The sequence below is a fragment of the Podarcis bocagei genome, assembly GCF_964188305.1.
Source record: "Podarcis bocagei genome assembly, chromosome: 3".
Lineage (NCBI taxonomy): Eukaryota > Metazoa > Chordata > Lepidosauria > Squamata > Lacertidae > Podarcis > Podarcis bocagei.
This window is the reverse complement of record NC_138127.1, coordinates 20,177,571-20,196,698: the sequence shown is the minus strand read 5'-3', so window position 1 is coordinate 20,196,698 and position 19,128 is coordinate 20,177,571. Positions and strand designations below refer to the sequence as shown.

Sequence of the window (19,128 nt, the reverse complement as noted above, 5' to 3'; positions counted from 1 at the left end):
GGTAAGGAACAATTGCACTTAAAGGAAGACTCAAAGGACTTGTTCAGCTGCTTCTTTTTAAATGGTGAAAGCAAATGGGAGATATATGAAAATCAAGTCTCAAAGCATGCATCTCCTCCCAAGGTTTTGAAGCCCCCACCTGATTATAAGCAGCAGCAACCAGCTCCCTTGAAAAGCATTACCTTGGCCATTATACACCCTAGCAACCCTTTGATGATAGAGTCACAATCGATGAGCACACTTGCATGTAGCAACTGCAAGTCTGCACGTCCTTTGAGAATGTTACTAGATTCTAGATCTAGATACTAGATTCAAGCCTGTAACCCACTTACCTGGGAGCAAGCCCCCCCCCCTGAATTCAGTGGTACTTACTTCAGAGTGAACATGGAAATCTGTTTGCATAGCTTCTCTGGACTGGCAGAATACATATGAGGAAAAAAACTTGACTATAAAATAAGGAGCTTTTTTATTTTATTTAGAAAAACTTAAGGTATCTTTCATACCAGGGCTTAGAATGTTATTTGTATGGTATTCCTCATAATTTGTGCCAATAAAACTGACGTCACGTTTAAGCCCAAAGCTGTATAGACTGAGCATCTCTCGGGTAGAACTGAGATGACAGAACTATGCAGATTGCAGCATAAGGGAGAGATATCTCGCAAATTGTGCCAAGTTGATTTGAAGCACAGGATCATTTAGAAGGTAACAAATGTTATTAGGCTGGTCTTTGTTTCCTTATTTCTCTTTTTTCTTAAAGCAAGCTTTTTCTTGAGCTACCTGCAAACAGCCTGCAGCCAAAGAGACATGCAGGGGAATAACTTGAATTTGTAAGACAGAAGGAATCACCTCACTTTTTACTCCATTGCTTCATTTCAGAGGGGATGAAGGCATAGGCGCCGACTCCATGGGGCTTGAGGGGGCCCGAGCCCCCTCAAAAATTCGTTTGGGGGGGCTCCGCCCCCCCAATAATCTCCGGCGCCCCTCCAGCAGAGCGCCATCGCCGCCCCTCCCCCAGCCCAAAATGCACAGGGTCGGGCTGCATGCCTCCTGCCCTCCCTCCCGAGCAAAAGCTCCACCTAATTTCCTTCGGAGCTGATTAATAGGCGCAGCACGCTCTCCCCTATTTGCTCACGAGGAAGTGGCGCCACTTTATTTGCATATTCATGAGCTTATTTATTATTCATGAGCTTTCCCGGGCCCCCCCAATATTTTTTATAAGTCCGCGTCCCTGGATGAAGGTCCAGATTTAGGAGAGAGTAGGAAGCAAAATAAGGTCACGGGTCAGAATTAAGGGGCAGGGAAACAGAAGAAGCACAATATACCATTATATTCACTCCAAGCTGTTGGATCAATGGTTCTGCTTGAAGGCAACTGTAACGAGTTCACCTTCTTGCTGTTACCAGCAGGTGTCCCTATGGCTGATGGTACCCCTAAAAGAAAGAATATCTATTTGTTTCACATTTAAGGAAGATAAAACTCTGGAGGTGTACAATACCTGTGGTCTAGTCATGTACAGCACTCAAAGAGTGGAAAGTGAGTAGAAAAGAAAATGTCTTTCTCATCTTGAAATAATTTAGCAGACAAGCTCAAGTCCATCCTTACAGTCTACTGTGGTTAAAAGAAAAACAGATTTTGGATGACTAAAAAAAAAGATCATGGGATGCTGTTTTTATTTAAGATCTTCCTTTAAACAGCATTTACTCTTAATGAAGTTTGTGCCTAGTTACTCATGCATAATGACTGTGGAAATCAATAGGATTTGTTTAAACACAAGTGGCAGTAGGATTCTGCCCTAAGGGTTAATTCAATATGTCATTTATTGGGATGGTGCTGTATTGTGCTCTGAGTGTTTTGATATCCTATTACTACCCTTTAACACCCTGAGTGGGCCACTTCCAGACTGTCACTGTTTCACAGGTGGAATTCAGTTGTATTCCAGCAAATTCAGGCTGTGCGGCTAAGGTAGATACAGTGCACTTGAGGAACAAACCCACTGACACACACATCCCCCAAAACCCAGGCTTCTTATGGTAAGGAAAATATGGCAGGAAAATTCACTGGCAAGTGTGAGATATCAACTATTTGATGTGACGTCATATAACTCTGCTCCCCACAAACGAATGAGAACGAATTCTCAACAACCAGCAGATTTTGTGTTGGTTCCTTACAAACGTTTTTGGCAGTGGGAATAAAAAAGAATGGTTGGTCAACATGTCATCTGGAAGCAATCAGTAGCTTCTCCACATTTCCGCATCAGTTAGCAATTTACTTATGTTTTAAATCAGTAAATGTGAATTTCTCCTAATAGACACATTTTTATATTCAGTTTCCCCCAGTATGCACATTTTGCAAAGCAACTGCCCCTACAGTTCTCAAAATGTCTTTGTGTTTACTGGCATAATTTTTTTCCTTGATGGAATCACTGGATGCTGTTTTAAATAAGTGGCAGCAATTACAATGAGATTAGATGCCATTTACCTGGTGTGGCATTGAGGTCACATTCAAACACTAGAGGCTGTTCAGAATTTTATCTTGACACCTCAGGGGTTTGCCAGCACCCAGAAACAAAAGGCACGATCATTTATTTCTCATCTATAGTGATCAGATTTTCCAGGCATAGCAAGAGTATTTTGCCAAAATCAAATTAAGCACTAATGCATATGTACACGGTTCATTATTAAGAACTTAACAATGATTTGGTGAAGTGAGAACGGCTAAGGCCCACTGAAACATGATCTTCATTTAGCGAGCATATTCGTCTTATCTATTGATTTGTGCTCAGATGCCATTACCTTTATATAAGGCTGAAAAGGCTGAATAATTCTTCAGCATGGATTTAATTTCCAGAAAAGCAGAATGCCGTCACAGTTCATTCTCAATAATCTAATGATTAATAATAATAATACTCTCTCTCTTTTTCTTCCTTTGTATCAATTTTATTTTCAGAAATACAGCCTTTTGGAAAGATTTTTTAGAAATATTAATATTAATTTAATTTAATTTAATTTATTATTTATACCCCGCCCATTTGGCGTATGCAGAGGGTGGAGGGAACCCAATGTGATCAAGAGGGAAGATTGCATAGCTCTATACCAGGGCTTCCCCAACTTAGGTCTCCAGCTGGTTTTGGACTACAATTCCCATCATCCCTGACCACTGGGATGATGGGAGTTGTAGTCTCAAAAAACAATTGGGAAACCAAGTTTGGGAAACCCTGCCTTGATAGAGCCCTTCAACCTGCCTCAGGAACATTTATTTATTATTTGGGAAATATTCTGAAAAAGAGAGATGCAGAAGTAGGCTTTCATGTAAATAACAGTTGTCATAAGGGTGTGCCAACAGCAATGGAGCAATATGTGGTCACTATGGTCTAAACCACTGAGCCTACGGCTTGCCGATCGGAAGGTCAGCAGTTCGAATCCCCGCGACGGGGTGAGCTCCCGTTGCTCGGTCCCTGCTCCTGCCAACCTAGCAGTTTGAAAGCACACAGTACAAGTAGATAAATAGGTACTGCTCCGGCGGGAAGGTAAATGGCATTTCCGTGTGCTGTTCTGGTTCGCCAGAAGTGGCTTAGTCATGCTGGCCACATGACCCAGAAGCTGTACGCCGGCTCCCTCGGCCAATAAAGCGAGATGAGCGCTGCAACCCCAGAGTCGGCCACGACTGGACCTAATGGTCAGGGGTCCCTTTACCTTTATGTGTGAATTTCTGTGCAGAAGCTTGCGGCTAGTAGCTCTCCTGGCTAGGGCCAGTGAGAGTTGTAGTTGTGGTCCATTTTTATGTAGTTGCAGGGAACCAAGTGGAGTTTCCAACATACACTACCCGTAACCACAATATAGCTTAGCCACTGAATTGAACTTACTCAGCAGATGAGATCAGACAGGGAGCCTCCTTAGCTTTCTGTTGCTGTAGCTTACTCATGCACATATTACCGTAATGGAGCAATTGCTACCACTGAATCATTTATCCTTGCTTGGCTCCCACAATGTGCAAGTGTTTGCCCATGTGGTTTGGCTGCACAGTGTGGCTATACCCAAGCAACTGCCACACTTCCCAGTGGGTAGGAGTTGGCTGCAAAAACACCATGCAGCAGTTAGGTTGGTTGGCATCCATCTAGGCTTGCGTCAATTGGTGAGTCTCTAACCAAGTAGTTTAAATGGGGGGGCAGGCTCCATTGGTTTGGCTACTCACATTTATATAGCCTTTGCCTTTGCATTGAGAACCTTGCAGTATTTAGACCAAAGGCCCATCTGGCCATCACAGACCCTCCAAGTGTCCCTATTTTCCAGGGACAGCTCTGATTTAGAGAAGCCATCCTGGTTTCTGACTTGACTCTGGAATGTCCCACTTTTCCTTAAGATGTCCCTATTTTCATTGGAGAAACGGAGGGTATGGAGTTATCCAACCCACGAGTTGTCTGAAAGCAATCTTGTATAGGGAAGTCTTTTAATGTTTATTTATATATATATATATATATGTTAGAAGCTGCCCAGAGTGCTGGAGCAACCCAATAAGATGTGTGGGGTATAAATAATGAAATTATTATTATGAAATAAGACGTCCCTATTTCCATCAGAGAAATTTTGCAGGGTATGCCATCATCCTCTTATCACTGATGCTTATACAAAGCCTCCAGGAAGGACTTGAGTGGAACAGCATTCCCACTGCCAAAGATTCCCTTCCACCAATATTTAGAGGCCTACTGCCTCTGACAATAGTTGTTGTTGTTGTTGTTTAGTCGTTTAATCATGTCCAACTCTTCGTGACCCCATGGACCAGAGCACGCAGGCATTTCTGTCCTCCACTGCCTCCCGCAGTTTGATCAAACTCATGCTGGTAGCTTCAAGAACACCATCCAACCATCTCATCCTCTGTTGTCCCCTTCTCCTTGTGCCCTCCATCTTTCCCAACATCAGGGTCTTTTCCAGGGAGTCTTCTCTTCTCATGAGGTGGCCAAAGTATTGGAGCCTCAGCTTCACGATCTGTCCTTCCAGTGAGCACTCAGGGCTGATTTCCTTAAGAATGGATAGGTTTGATCTTCTTGCAGTCCATGGGACTCTCAAGAGTCTCCTCCAGCACCATAATTCAAAAGCATCAATTCTTCGGAGATCAGTCTTCTTTATGGTCCAGCTCTCACTTCCATACATCACTACTGGGAAAACCATAGCTTTTACTATACGGACCTTTGTTGACAAGGTGATGTCTCTACTTTTTAAGATGCTGTCTAGGTTTGTCATTGCTTTTCTCCCAAGAAGCAGGCGTCTTTTAATTTCGTGACTGCTGTCACCATCTGCATGATCTGCATGGCCATGATCTTCGTTTTTTTGCTGTTGAGCTCTGACAATAGAGGCAGAGCCTAACCATAGCTATTATTCTTATCATTTATCAAACTGGTATACCACCCATCATCCGTAGATCTGTAGATCTCAGAACAGTTCCCTCTGCAGTTTAGCCCTTCCTCCATTCTTCATCAACTGCAGCACAATAGTTCAGATTCCAAACTGCTCTCTTAGAAAGGGGTAAGTTTGCCTACTTTTCAGACATTGCACAATAAAAAGAGAACAAGTCAGACCCTTAGTAGGAGTCATAGAATCATAGAGTTGGAAGATGACCACGAGGGCCATCTAGTCCAACCCCCTGCAATGCAGAATTTCTTGCCCAATGTGGGGCTCGAACCCACAACCCTGAGATTAAGAGTCTCATGCTCTACCAACTACCATTTCTGGGCTCTTACCTTCTCCGGCATGTCCTTCCCCACCCATAGAGCACATGGTCACTGATGCTTCCTAGTTGAGTCAACTTCCAGCCACTAACAAGTCCCTCATTGCTGTGACTGCTATTAACTCTGACCCAAGATCTTCTTGTTTACTGCCAATAAGGAATGCTGGTTGTGTGGTACCATCTGGTGAGAGACTGCAGCTGAATAAGAAAGGACCGAAAACATATATGCTAGATGACAAGTTCTAACTGGAGGTGCGATTCCAGCTACTGCACAGAGGGAAGGACAGTCAATTTTTATTAGTTGCTGATTCCTCCTGAGGACACAGTAGCTTTGGCGTGTTAGCAATCAAACGTTACAGAAAGTTAGCGCTTGACTTGAGGCCCTGCAGATGGCAGCTTCTTACAGTCTGTTGATCAGTGCTTATGTGAGTGAGTGCGTGCATGTTTGTGTTTTTATCATTTTGATTGCGGAGGCTATATTGTCTGAGAGTAAAGCTTGCCCAAAAAATAATAATGTGAAAATCAGATTAGAAGCAGCTCACTTCCTCCGATTCCATTTTCACTACAACATTTTAAATAACTCACTGGCCCTGTACTTGAAGGCAACACGCTGATCCCATTCTGACCTGTCGAGTTTGACTGTGAACTTGCTTACTTGGGGTGCTGGGGGGGGATGCAACTTTTTTATTTTAATGAGAAACTGCCCGATTCGCACTTCTTGAACGGATATGCGAAGCAAAACACAGCTAGCCTTCAAATTCTGCAGTTCTCCATATTTTATGATGCCGTTCTCCATATATTAAGCAAAATTTCAGCATACAAATCAATATGGCTAACTTGACCCAACAATCCTTCCCCCCACAAACAAATCTTATCAATGAAAGACAATCAACCATGCTCTGCCCCCACCAATCTCTCTCACTGCCAAGTAATACTGATGCAAAAACCCCACACAGAATGTAAGCTTTACCACCCCTTCACCCTCTCTCCCCCTTTCATCTCCCCCAACCTTATACTGTATGCAAAATTAATGTCTCACATTGAATGTAACTAAGTAGAAATGATTCCATGACCTGAAAAAGAGACAATGCACATACTTTTGTAACCCATGAAAATCTTCAATAAAAATTATAAAAAGGTAATATGTGGCTCTTTGGAGAAATTAATACTAAAATGATGATGTGTGTTTGTTTTTTGAGGGGGGGATGCTAATTGCTGTAGAAATGTGGAAAGCTGCATTTAAGATTGGAAAACAGAGAGAGAGAAACAGAAACAGGTAGCTTAATCCATCCCTATGAAGAACCATGATTTTGTGGGATAAGCAGTCTCATGTAACCAACATGCTTAAGTCTAATTAGTGCACAAAGAAGTTAAAAAACAGAGAATAAGCTGTCCTGCTAGGCTTGATTAGGTCACTTCCTCTTAACGTGAGAGGAAATAGGTAATCAAGTTTATTGTTCACCCCCAGTCTTTCTGAGAAACTCAGCATATGAAGAGGTTTGAGCTGATCGCTCCAGCTCAACAGCACGGCTTTCATCAGCCACTCTTCAGTTTCTATACCAGGGGTCTGCAACCCGCAGCTCCGGAGCCGCATGTGGCTCTTTTACACCTTTGCCGCGGCTCCGGGGCGGATACTAGCAAGGGGAGGAGGCGCATTGTGTGCCCCGACACTCCCCACTGTGGAGGGTGCTGTACTGGCTGTGACGTCGCATGGGGGCGGTGCGTGTGTTAGTCACGCACCGTCCCGACGTCACCTTCCCGGTTTTGCGGCTCCCAGTTGTTGTTTTCTTCGGAAACGGGTCCAAGTGGCTCTTTTTGTCTTAAAGGTTGCAGACCCCTGTCCTATACCAATAATCTAGGAGCTTTTATCACTTTGTAACTAAGCTAAGTTTTACTGCCTTTGCAACTTTTCTGACTAGCATGTGGGAAAGCACATGAATCTGACCTTTGAAGAGTTTGTAAGTAAACCATTTTTTAACTTACCATATGTATAGCCTTTTTTCTATACTGGGGAAAGAGGATAACTTTGGAAATTAACCTTTTAAGGAGACATTTTGGAACTCACTTGGAGGGGCATATTTTAAAGGTCTAATAGCCTATATTCATGTTGCTAAATACATTTGCTTCTTATACATATTATAGAATAAGCTATATCCTGAGTAGGCATCATAAATTTAATAAATTATCCATGTGTGCCATGTGTCAAAATTCATGGAGAAATCATTTGCTTCAAGTTCACCTTATGAGTTGAATCATGACAGGAAAGAATTATTTCCTTGATGCACATTGTTTGTCCTAAAAAGTGTGTGCATGGGGTGTTTGGGGGGAGGAATCATGCAGTTATTTGTTATTTCTCAATAGAGAAAGACTCAGGACTATGAGAAAAAGTAATACTCTATTAAAGAAGCCTTGGAATATCATCGCAATGGGGAAACACAAAGCCTTATTTCATATAAGAAGAGGTTTGTGAGTGATAGTTCATTTTTAAGAGGGGCATGCTATTGAACATCAGTTATAAATATTTTTGCCAGCAGCACTTCAAGTATATTCCATTTTCACTGAATTAAGACAGTGATAGTGGAGGAGAATGCAAACACTTGAAAGGTGGTGCAGGCATTGCCAAAACTCTTATTGAAATAGGACAGGGTTCCTGGAGTGTATATGATTATGGATGCAGTGGGGGGAGGCAAGATACACAGCTTGAAGTAACTGAAGTTAATTCTTTATTAGAAAAATCAGGATCTGCTCAGGAGTGTCAAGCCTAATGAGCCCCACAACTCTTCGTCAATAGGTCTTGCCCCTATGAGGCAGTTGCAGAGACAGAAGGTCCCTGCCTTCCCACAGCTGCCTAAGTTTCCTGCTCTCCCAGGTCTTTCCCAAGCAATCTGAGACTACGCTTGCGTGGCTGCCTTTGCTCTTCCCACTTCATACCTCTCTTGGTCCTGGGGGAGGAGAGCTTTTCACAGCAGGAGGACATCTTGACTTCTTCACCTCTGCCTCTTGGCCTCCTCTCCTGCTTCTGCTTCTGCTTCTGTAATTCTCTCTGCCACAGACTCTCCCTTTTCACTTCTCACTAAACCCTGTTACCTCTTCAGCTTCCAACACCACCACCTCCAAATCTTCTCCTTCTTCTTCCTTTAACCACTCATTGTCCCACCACCAACCCTCAGGCCCTGAGCCTTCTTGCCCCAGCAGTTCCTCAGCTAGTTTCCCCCACGACTCCTCTGTGTCCAGCCAGTCCATGACATCACCCTTCCCAAGGCATTTAGGGTGGCATACAGTGTTGCCTCCCCTCAGCTTCAGGCTTTTTCTTGTGACAATTGTTTTTCTTGTAATTCACTTTTTATCAGCTTTTTTTGTGAAGAACTATCAGAGAAAACTCGGGGGGGGGGGTTGCTGCTGCTGCTTTCCAGCTAAGAAAATTCTGCCTAGGAAGGCTTCTCTGCCAGTACTAACTTTCCCAAATGCTAGCTTTCCTCATCCCCTTCCCCACATTTTCCCCATAGATTGTCTGAAATGAAGGCCCCTTGGTTAAACTTCAAGCCTCTGTAGCCAACAGGAACTCTGTAGCCAACAGGGAATTTAGTTTTATTCTTCCTCAAGAAATGAGCACAGAGAAACTAAGGTTCCCAAGGTTTGTTTTGGTAGTGTCGGTTCTGAGCCTGTACTGCAGGCATGAATGGTCAGAGTTTTGGCAAAAACACCCAAGAGATAGTCCTCTCTTGCTCATCTTCCACCACTGTCTAACAACTTGGTAAGTCTGTTAGAGGGGAAGGCAAAGCAAGGAAGACTGGCACCAATGCAAAGCCATTGCAGATCAAATCTCAGAAGTGGGTTCAGATCATCTTGGGATGCCTTGGGGATTTATAAGCTGGGGAAACAGGTATGCTGGAATCCTTCTTGGTGTCTCAAGCAGCAGATAGTGAGCTCAAAGCCTCCCAGCTACTTTTATCATTCCAGACATGCACTCGTACAGTTACAGACAGCTTTGCTGTTTTCATATAGCAATCATTCCACTCCCACACTCCAAAGGGCAAGCTCCTTAGCTTAGCAGGGTCCATTATCTCCCAGACTCAGCTATGTGTCCACAGTGAATCTGGAGGAATGGAATCAGCTTAAACTGAAGAAGAATTGTAGAGAGGCATGGCCCATTCCTTTAATAAGAAGTTCTGCAATAATAAGCCTGGCTTGAGGATTTTTATTGGTATTTAAGAGGTAATGAGAATTCTTTGTCCCCCATGAGTAATTTTACACCACTTGGGAAATTTTAGTAAAAACCAGCTCTTGTTCTTATGGTTCATTACTTCAGTGGTACATTTCCATTGCTTGTCTAACATTCAGGTTTTCTGTTTGACACACACACAAAAAGGTGATTCATTTCAATGTACTTCAGTCACATATGGGGAGCCAAAGGAAAACTCTGGAAATGGATATCACGACTTCATCTCCAATGTCCTTGCCTCTCTGTCTAGCTCAATGAGAGCAGTTCAACTCCTCATTAGCCCTGTCCTTAATCCATTAGCTTCATTTATGCTTGAAATTAGGCCATATGAATGAAATCAAGAGATTATTCAGCTGTATGCCAACTTTTGATTCATGCCATTCCAGGACTATGGCAACTGCCTTGGTGAGCTCAAGGTTTCTGTTCTCAACCTTCCTTCCTTCCTTCCTCCCTCCCTCCCTCCCTTCCTCCCTTCCTCCCTCCCTTTCACAGTCCACAATTTAACTGAAGGAAATATGGGAAACAGAGAGATTTCTCATCTTCATATTCAAACATCAATGCAGAATTCTGTCCTATTCATATGAATAGCATGTCATGCAGAATAAGAATCGATGGATTAATTGGGTTACAAAATGCTTTTCTTTATTGCTGCCATCATTTAATCTCCTGTCAAATGGCATGTATAGGTGGCAATTTTATTTTATGGACAGATGCACATTCATTTCCCCCAGTTCATATCACCTGGTTCCATCTCTGACCCCTACCTATTCATGGGGCAGGCTGTGTCACATGTTGGGGCAGTGTGGACTGGGTGGTTCACAAAGCTGCATTAGCATAAGAAGCCTGGCAGCAATACGGTCACACTCTTCAGGACCGTGGAAGGCAGGAAGGTGGAGGCTACAAATGAGGGAGACGGTCTAAGTCACTAAGCTTAGACCTACCAGCTGTCCGAGGGAGCAGGGACAGTGGAGAGCCTGAGGCAAGCTCAGCGTCCACAAGATCACCTTTGATAGCTTTTCACCATCAGCGCTTGGCCACGCCGTTTCAGAAGGACAGCTGGGGAATCTGCTTCAAATGCATTCATTGCACTACCCTAAGGCAGTCTTGATTATGTTTTCTTGTATCCTACTCTCACATCTGTTCACTCGACATAAAACCCTGTCAAGTGACTTCAAGAGGAAAAAAACACTTTTTAGCGCCATTAGTGGCGTTATTGCATTTCCCCCCACCGATCCTGAGAGCTTTCATGAGTTAGGAAAAGAAACTACATTTGATTCCCTCTGCCCCTGTAATTACACCTAAGCTATCAGAGGAGATACTGGAGCAATCCAGGCCTGGTGGCAGGCTGCCGTGGAAATATTTCCCTGGAATAATTGGCACAACCACCACAATGTAAACGGAAGAACAGAATTTTATGTCACTGAGTTTTTCTTCCCACATAGTCCCACAGATCTGTCAAACAAAATCTCCATCTGTGCTTCAACGATGGTTGAAGGTATATGTGGGTTTTGCTGCCATCTAGTGCACTTTGGTATAAATGCCAGTCACTATGGGAATCTGATCAATAGCAAGAGGCCAACAGGGAAATCAGATGGAATGTGTATCTGAAAAAGGAAAGGAACACCAGTCTGCCAGCTAGAATACACTGGATCATACCACTCCTCTTTTTCTACCCAGTTTTATGTCCAAGCTTTTCCAAAGATAGGTGAAATATACTCAGAGTCGCAAAGTGATTTCATGCTCTTTATTCAGCTCATAGTGGTGAGGAGGAATGAATGAAAGTCCCCTCAAAGTATCTGCTTTATATACATTATTTACACAATGGGATGCACATGATTGGTTAATTCTGGAATTCTACTGTAAGCCAATCAGGTTGTGGTTTCACTTCTATCTGGAGCATGATTGGGTGGTTCCTGCCAACCAATCATACTGCTGCATTGTTCTTGGACCAATCAGACTGCTGCATTCTGAATCCTATTGTTCTAGTACCAATCAGACTGCTGCAATTTGGATCCTATTGTTCTAGGACCAATCAGACTGCTGCAGTTTGGATCCTATTCAACTCAGTACATAACAAAGCGTGTTCTCCCTAGCAGAGAGCACGTGTTGCGGTTGGGAACAGGCCACCCTCCAGTGACTAGGCAAATTTAGTTGAATCCCGACCATTTAAATGGTTAAACTGGGTTGCTGGGGTGTTTTGATTGTTGCCAATTCGGAGGAGGGGTCAGAGTCTATATATACAGGGGCCAGACGTTGGCACGGCCTCTTGGCCGTTTTGCATCGGATCACATGGAGCACTGGGACAATCTTCTCATTGTCTGGTTACATTTCTTTATTTCTTTATTTCCCCTTTCTTTTAATCCTCTCTAGTCCCTTAAATAATTTAATTCCCCCCTTTTCCTGTTCAATTTCCCACCCCACCCCTTACCCTGCCCTGTAGGAAGATTCTCCCTGTATCTGTGGCTTGCCTTTCCCAATAGTGAGAGAGCCCCCGTTAGGGGCTTTCTTTCGCAAAAAGGTTTCCCCCATTTCTCTTGTTGAAATTGTGGGGCTAGTCAGGGCTGTTCCCAGCTTAGCTGATATCACTTTCGTTTATAGTATCCCCGAAGGTTGGCTTTATGGCTCCCTGTGCCTCCAAGGACTATGAGCACTCTGTATATGCTCTTGAACTATGCTGTTTCTGAACAAGTTTATTTTCTTTAAGTTTGTTTTGCCCTGATAGAGGCGACTGCCATTTTGAGATGAGCCATTGTGGCTTAGTGGCTAAAGTGCAGGACTAGGACCTGGGAGTTCATATCCCCCTCTTAGCCATTGTTATAACAAAACAAAACAAACTGCTCCTTATGGGCTATTCTGTTGCTGGGCAGTTCGGCCCATTTGTGATAAAAGAACTTTGGGTTTCTTGAAGGGGTGCTTCCCTCTAAAAGGGCAAGCAGGGGTACCTGGACAAGCTGTGGGCTACCTCAACTCTGATATTTCACTGGAAACATTTATGCCTGGCCTAGCAGGTGATCCTAGGGCTTTGCCCTAGAATTCGATGGCCTGGAAGCGTTTCCGGCCTGAATAGTGTCCCCATGTGGTCCATGAAGCATTGGTTTCACTGGGTCAGCGCATAGTGCCGGTAATGCCTAGGTTGCAGGATTGGTCCCTGTATGGGACAGCTGCATGCTCCCCCATTGCTATACCTGGACACTTAAGTCCTTTTGGTGGTTACCTCACTGCGAGGGATGTAATGGGCGCCATGTTTGCAATATGCAACTGGGAGAAAGCACCTTTGCGTGCCCGCATTGCAGTTTGCTCTGTGCGTTGCAGAGCACGGCGCTGCACGGGCTGCAATTGCATTGCATTGCTAGGAGATTTGCAGTTGCATTGCACGGAGGGTGTGTAGTTGCATTGCACGGAGTGTGTTGTTGCATTGCACGGAGTGTGTAGTTGCATTGCACGGAGTTTGTTGTTGCATTGAACAGAGGGTGTGCAGTGCACGGAGTGTGTAGTTGCATTGCATGGAGTGTAGTTGCATTGCATGAAGGGTGTGTGCATTGCAGGGAGTGTGTAGTTGCATTGCATGGAGTGCGTGTGCATTGCAGGGAGTGTGTAGTTGCATTGCATGGAGTGCGTGTGCATTGCATGGAGGGTGTAGTTGTATTGCACAGAGTGTTTTTTGTTTTGCTTTGGTTTTTTGCATTGCACGGAGTGTGTGTGCATTGCACGGAGTATGTAGTTGCATTGAACAGAGGGTGCAGTGCACGGAGTGTGTAGTTGCATTGCATGGAGTGTAGTTGCATTGCATGAAAGGTGTGTGCATTGCAGAGAGTGTTTTGCATTTCACGGAGTGTGTAGTTGCATTGCACAGAGGTTTTGTGTGTGCATTGCACGGAGTGTGTAGTTGCATTGCACAGAGCGTGCTTTTTGCATTGCACGGAGTGTGTAGTTGCATTGCATGGAGAGTGTGTGCACTGCACGGAGTGTGTGTTGTTGGTTTTTTTTTTTTGGTTTTTTTTTTTTTTGCATTGCACAGAGTGTGTGTCTGAAAAGGAAGCTGGCTTGGCGGCAGCTTGGTTGGGACTTCTTTAGGGGTTCTGGCCAGCGTCGGCCCTGTAAATTTACATATCATGATGGCTGCACAAGATGCCCCCTGCCCAAGCGGGGGCTGGAAGCTGGCAAGCAATAGCTCAATACCTTTTGCCCATATTCCCATTTTATTTAGGGATCCAGTTGGATATCGTTGCTAAAACATACCACTTGGCTATGGAGAAGCTGTCTGCCTTGAAGGAAGTTATTTTGTAATACTTCCTCTGTAGCAAGTGATGCTTCACCAGATCCGATCTTGCTGGGTCACTTAACTAATCTTCCCACTAGGCCAGGCTGCCTAGATTTCACCCCTCCCATATCCAAGAATCTCCTGAGGAGTCTGCTGATTCTCCAGAGAGGAGGAGGCGTGTTCTGGTCTCTACTTATTCTGCTCCAGCACCAAGTCAGTCAGTCAGTGTCGGAGGGGGAGAGAGACTGAGTGTTAGAGATCATGTGTAGAGATAAGGTTGCTGCTAAGGGCAGCTGCAGATACTCAGTGCAGTGCAGCATTTATTTATGCTTAGACCTATTAAGCTCTGTATATAGTTTGTATAGTTGTAGATAGAATAAAGAAGATATTCTACAGAGCTGCTCTCTGAGTTGTTTATATACTCAGACTCTGCTGTACTCTGCTGTGCGACGACTGTCTTTTTGTTGGAGTGAATCCGGTGCTCACAACTCTAAGCTGTGAGTCCACAGCACTTTGACCTGTTCATGTGCAGAAGGTGGTCTCTGGAAGTGCTACCCAGCTCGCCTAGCCCAGTTGGGGCTGAAGTGGATGAGTCCAGTTGGTGGCACTGGCTCAAGGGCGATGCTGACAGAGGTCCCCTTACCTTTGTGTATGCCTACCAAATGTGGTGAAGGCAGATATCAGGCGATGGTAGCAATTCCTGAATGTATGCAATAGTAGTTCGCCATGGCAGGATACCTTGAACCCGCTCAGGGATTTTCAGGTTCATGCTGGTGCTGCTGGATCTTTGCCCTTTGGTTTTTATTTCAAGGGCTGCTGGTGTGCAAAGCTATGGCCTCAAGCCTGGTGTGGTGAGGCAATCATGTGACATAACTTTTCTTGAGTTTTCCCCATTGTAGTAGCAGTTCACATGTGGCCCGAGGAGTTCAGTGACCATCGGATCTGCTTTTGGTCTGATAACCAGGTGGTGGTGAGCGTCTTGGCAAAACAGTCCTCATGCTGTAGCACAGTCTCTGCCCCTCCGCTCATGCTTTCGAGCTGCGCCACTTAAGGTTTAATATTGTGCTTTCTACTCTCCAAATTACGCTGACACTATCCGATTTTCAGATGAAGCGCTTCAGATCCTGGGCTCCAGACTCGGCTATTGCCAGACTTTTCCAGTCTTGTGGCATTTTGACAACAATTAGTAATTTCAGAGAGCGGCAGATTCCATTTCCCCTTCTGCTTTTACCTCTTATGGGAAGGCCTGGATGGATTTCTTAGCCTTAAGCTGGCAGTTCTTGGCCATTCGGAAGAATTTGCCCCCATCCTCTGAGCAGATCCTGCAGTATTTGGTCCACCTGCTGCAGATTGGGCATGCGGTTATAACTATCCGAATTCAGTCCGCTGCAATGTCTGTTTCATTGAAGCTTTAATTTTTCAGAGACCCTTGTATAAAGTTTGCAGTGCGCAGGGCCTTGGAAGGTTGGAATAGGCTCCAACCTCATAGGACAGTGGGCAGGAAGTCGGTCAATTTTTACCTATGCAGTATCTGCAACAAGTTAAAACTTGTCTGCGGGTTAAAGATCAAGGTGAGACTCCTTTCAGTAGTCCATTGCATTTTCGCACTGAGGGTTGGGGAAATGGTTGTTGGAGCCAGCACGGGGCCGAGATTCTGGAGGCTTATTGCTTCAGGACTTTTCCTTATCCTTTGGAGCTTGTCATTAGAGCTGGTAACTCTAAAACAGACTTAGTGGGCAGGAGTGCCACAATCAGGCTTCCCGCCACAGGTGAGGAGGGCCCTTGCCCGGTTATGGATAACAGAATATTTGGCTTTTTATTCCCTGGGGGCTGGCCCGCTCCTAGTGCATGAAAATGGGTTCCCGTTAGCCCGGCATCAATGTGCTTACGTCGTGCACCAGTTATTAGAGCCTGCGGCTTGCTTACCGCTGAACACTCCTCATTCCTTACGATTAGGTGCTGCTGCAAAGGCTGCACATTGGGGGCCTGTCAGTAGACAGGATTGTGAATACGGGTCATTGGAAGTCTGACGCTGACAAGGATTATATCAGGAAGTGTCACAGTGATGTCTGTGCTGATGCTTGTCTGTTGTTTCCTTTTTTCATAGGAGCAGCTGTGCACATTTGGGCCACAGCATTGTACACTAGGCTGGCAAGCATGTTGACGGGTTTGGACTGGGGCGTCATCTCAGTCTTCCTGCCCATGTGAACATATACTGGATGTCCAGATGGGGAATGCTTTGGGAGGAGATCCTTCCTTTGGTGCGGTCGAGTGTGACCTGTGCAGGTCCTCCCGCAGTGCTGGTGGTACAGCTGGGCGAGAATGTTTGCTGTCTTCCTCCAGCATAAGTTTGCATTCCTGCATGCAAGAGGGCTTGGATTGAGTTGATGGCAGCTCTCCCTGGACTCAAAATAATTTAAGGCATTGGTTCAAGGTGGTCTGGAGGGGGGGTTGGAGCACCTGTCCCCTCCAATGCGCAAAGATGTTCCATTAAGGGAATCCAAGGATTTGCCATGCTTTTGTCGCCCCCTTTTGAGGGGTAGGGCCATGCAAGAGCCCCTGGGAGCATTTGGGGTGAGCTTGAGTCTGATCCTGGTTCATTCCTCCCCCATGCTGTTTATTGGAACTGACGATATGGTGGGGCCCAGTCGTCAGTGCTGCCCTGCTGAGGTCAGGTGCAGCTAGTCGGGAACCAATGCCTAGACAAACTACCACCGAGCAGGCCAGAAAGCATGTTAATAAGGTGGTGGATAATAGAATAAGATAAATAAAGTAAATAAAATAACAAATAAAATAAAATAGGTCCTTGCTTTAGGTGGTTCTGTAATATTGCACCCTCCTAATTTTCTTCAAGGCTATTGCCCTCTTTAGGGCAGATGGGGTGCATCTTTCCCCTATGGGGAACGACACCTGGCGGGATGCGATTGCCTTGGGATTCATTACTCCCCCACAATGTTTGCTGGTACTGACAATATGGTGGGGCCCAGTCGTCAGTGCTGCCCTGCTGAGGTCAGGTGCAGCTAGTCGGGAACCAATGCCTAGACAAACGTACCACCAAGAAGGCCGGAAAGCATGTTAATAAGGCAGTGGAAATAAAATACAGGTCGTTGGAAATCGAATGCATTCAAAGATTATGTTCGTTAACATTATTGGTGTCTTACAATTTTTGCTTGTTTCATCTTATTTATCAGGTTTAGCGGTGACCCGTGTTTGGATTGTGGGGCACAGTATCGTCCATTGGGCTGGCGTCGCAGCACGGCAATCTGGATTGGGTCCAGATTTCGGCTTTCCTCCACATATTCGCTTGTCTTGGCTGTCCAGACGTGGGATGTGCTGGTCGGAGTTCCTGCCAAGTATCCGGAGGCAGTTGCTCTTGGAGGGGCCGCCAGCTGCTATTGTGGTGCAGCTTGGTGAGAACGACCTGGTGCCCATGGACTGTTTGTCACTACGTGCTGCAATTTTGGGTGACCTGGAGACGCTGCGTGCAATGGTGCCGACAGCGAAAATTTTTTGGTCAAAGCTTTTGCAACGCTGCGTTTGGAAGGGCAGTCGTTGCCCGGCTGCCACTGAAAGGGCCCGAAAACGCATCAATTCTGCTGTGGTCAAAAAAGTTTTGGAGCTGGTGGCGATGCAATTTCCCACCCCGAGATTCTTTTTGAGAGGCCATCCTTTTTCCAAGCTGATGGCATGCACCTTTCCGCTTCAGGGAATGAGGCTTGGATTGGTGCGGTGGTGACCAAGCTGAGGTCTTGGTTGGGGCTGTGAGTGGTTTGGCGGTGAGCTGAGGGCTCCATGGCGGTTAGGCACTGGTTAAATTGGTGCTTGGAGGGGTAAGTGCCTACCCCTCCAAATGATGCGAATGGGAATTCCGTTAAAGGAAATCCAGGGGCTTGCCATTCTTTCGTCCTTGTCCCCGGAGTCGGACTTGGGCCGTGCAAGCCCCAACGGAACATGAGGGTGAGAGGTGTGGGTCTGTGTCCCAGCTTCATCTCTCACCCAATACTTGTTTCCCACGCTGGCTTCCGCTGGTATCCGGAAGGCCAGCTCTGTCCCTGAGGGCAAGGACAGATAGTCGGAACCAGTGCCTAAGCAACCACTCACATTTTTGTATTTGAATAAAGTTGTGGCCAAAATTATGCCAAAAACCTTAAACAAAAATTGATGTGTGAAGTGTGAATTATTGGGGGGCTACTGTGACTCAACACGCAAAGCGTGTTCTCCCTAGCAGAGAGCACGTGTTGCGGTTGGGAACAGGCCACCCTCCAGTGACTAGGCAAATTTAGTTGAATCCCGACCATTTAAATGGTTAAACTGGGTTGCTGGGGTGTTTTGATTGTTGCCAATTCGGAGGAGGGGTCAGAGTCTATATATACAGGGGCCAGACGTTGGCACGGCCTCTTGGCCGTTTTGCATCGGATCACCCGCCCTCCCTCCCTTTAATAGGGGGGTTTTTTATTTAAGCTGATCGCTTGACCTTGCTATGCCTGTCATGGTGTCGTTCGCCTTGGTGCGGGGGCACGGTAGGAATTTTGCCATCTGGCTGATTGGCTGGTGCCATTTGGTTTTTGCCTACTGCGTAGCAAATCGTCACAACTTGTAAGGTTGGCGGTTAGGCACTGGTTAAATTGGTGCTTGGAGGGGTAAGTGCCTACCCCTCCAAATGATGCGAATGGGAATTCCGTTAAAGGAAATCCAGGGGCTTGCCATTCTTTCGTCCTTGTCCCCGGAGTCGGACTTGGGCCGTGCAAGCCCCAACGGAACATGAGGGTGAGAGGTGTGGGTCTGTGTCCCAGCTTCATCTCTCACCCAATACTTGTTTCCCACGCTGGCTTCCGCTGGTATCCGGAAGGCCAGCTCTGTCCCTGAGGGCAAGGACAGATAGTCGGAACCAGTGCCTAAGCAACCACTCACATTTTTGTATTTG

General features: G+C 45.6%; 1 protein-coding gene and 1 long non-coding RNA gene across 9 annotated transcripts in view; both read left to right on the top strand.

The window, feature by feature from the left end:
* EYS (eyes shut homolog) overlaps positions 1-19,128 on the top strand; it is a 537,363-nt gene that overhangs the window by 468,007 nt on the left and 50,228 nt on the right. The window lies entirely within an intron of this gene.
* On the top strand, positions 707-1,661 carry LOC308583275. Its single transcript, XR_014006155.1, has 2 exons — positions 707-887; positions 1,239-1,661. It is a non-coding gene; the product is annotated as an uncharacterized lncRNA (long non-coding RNA).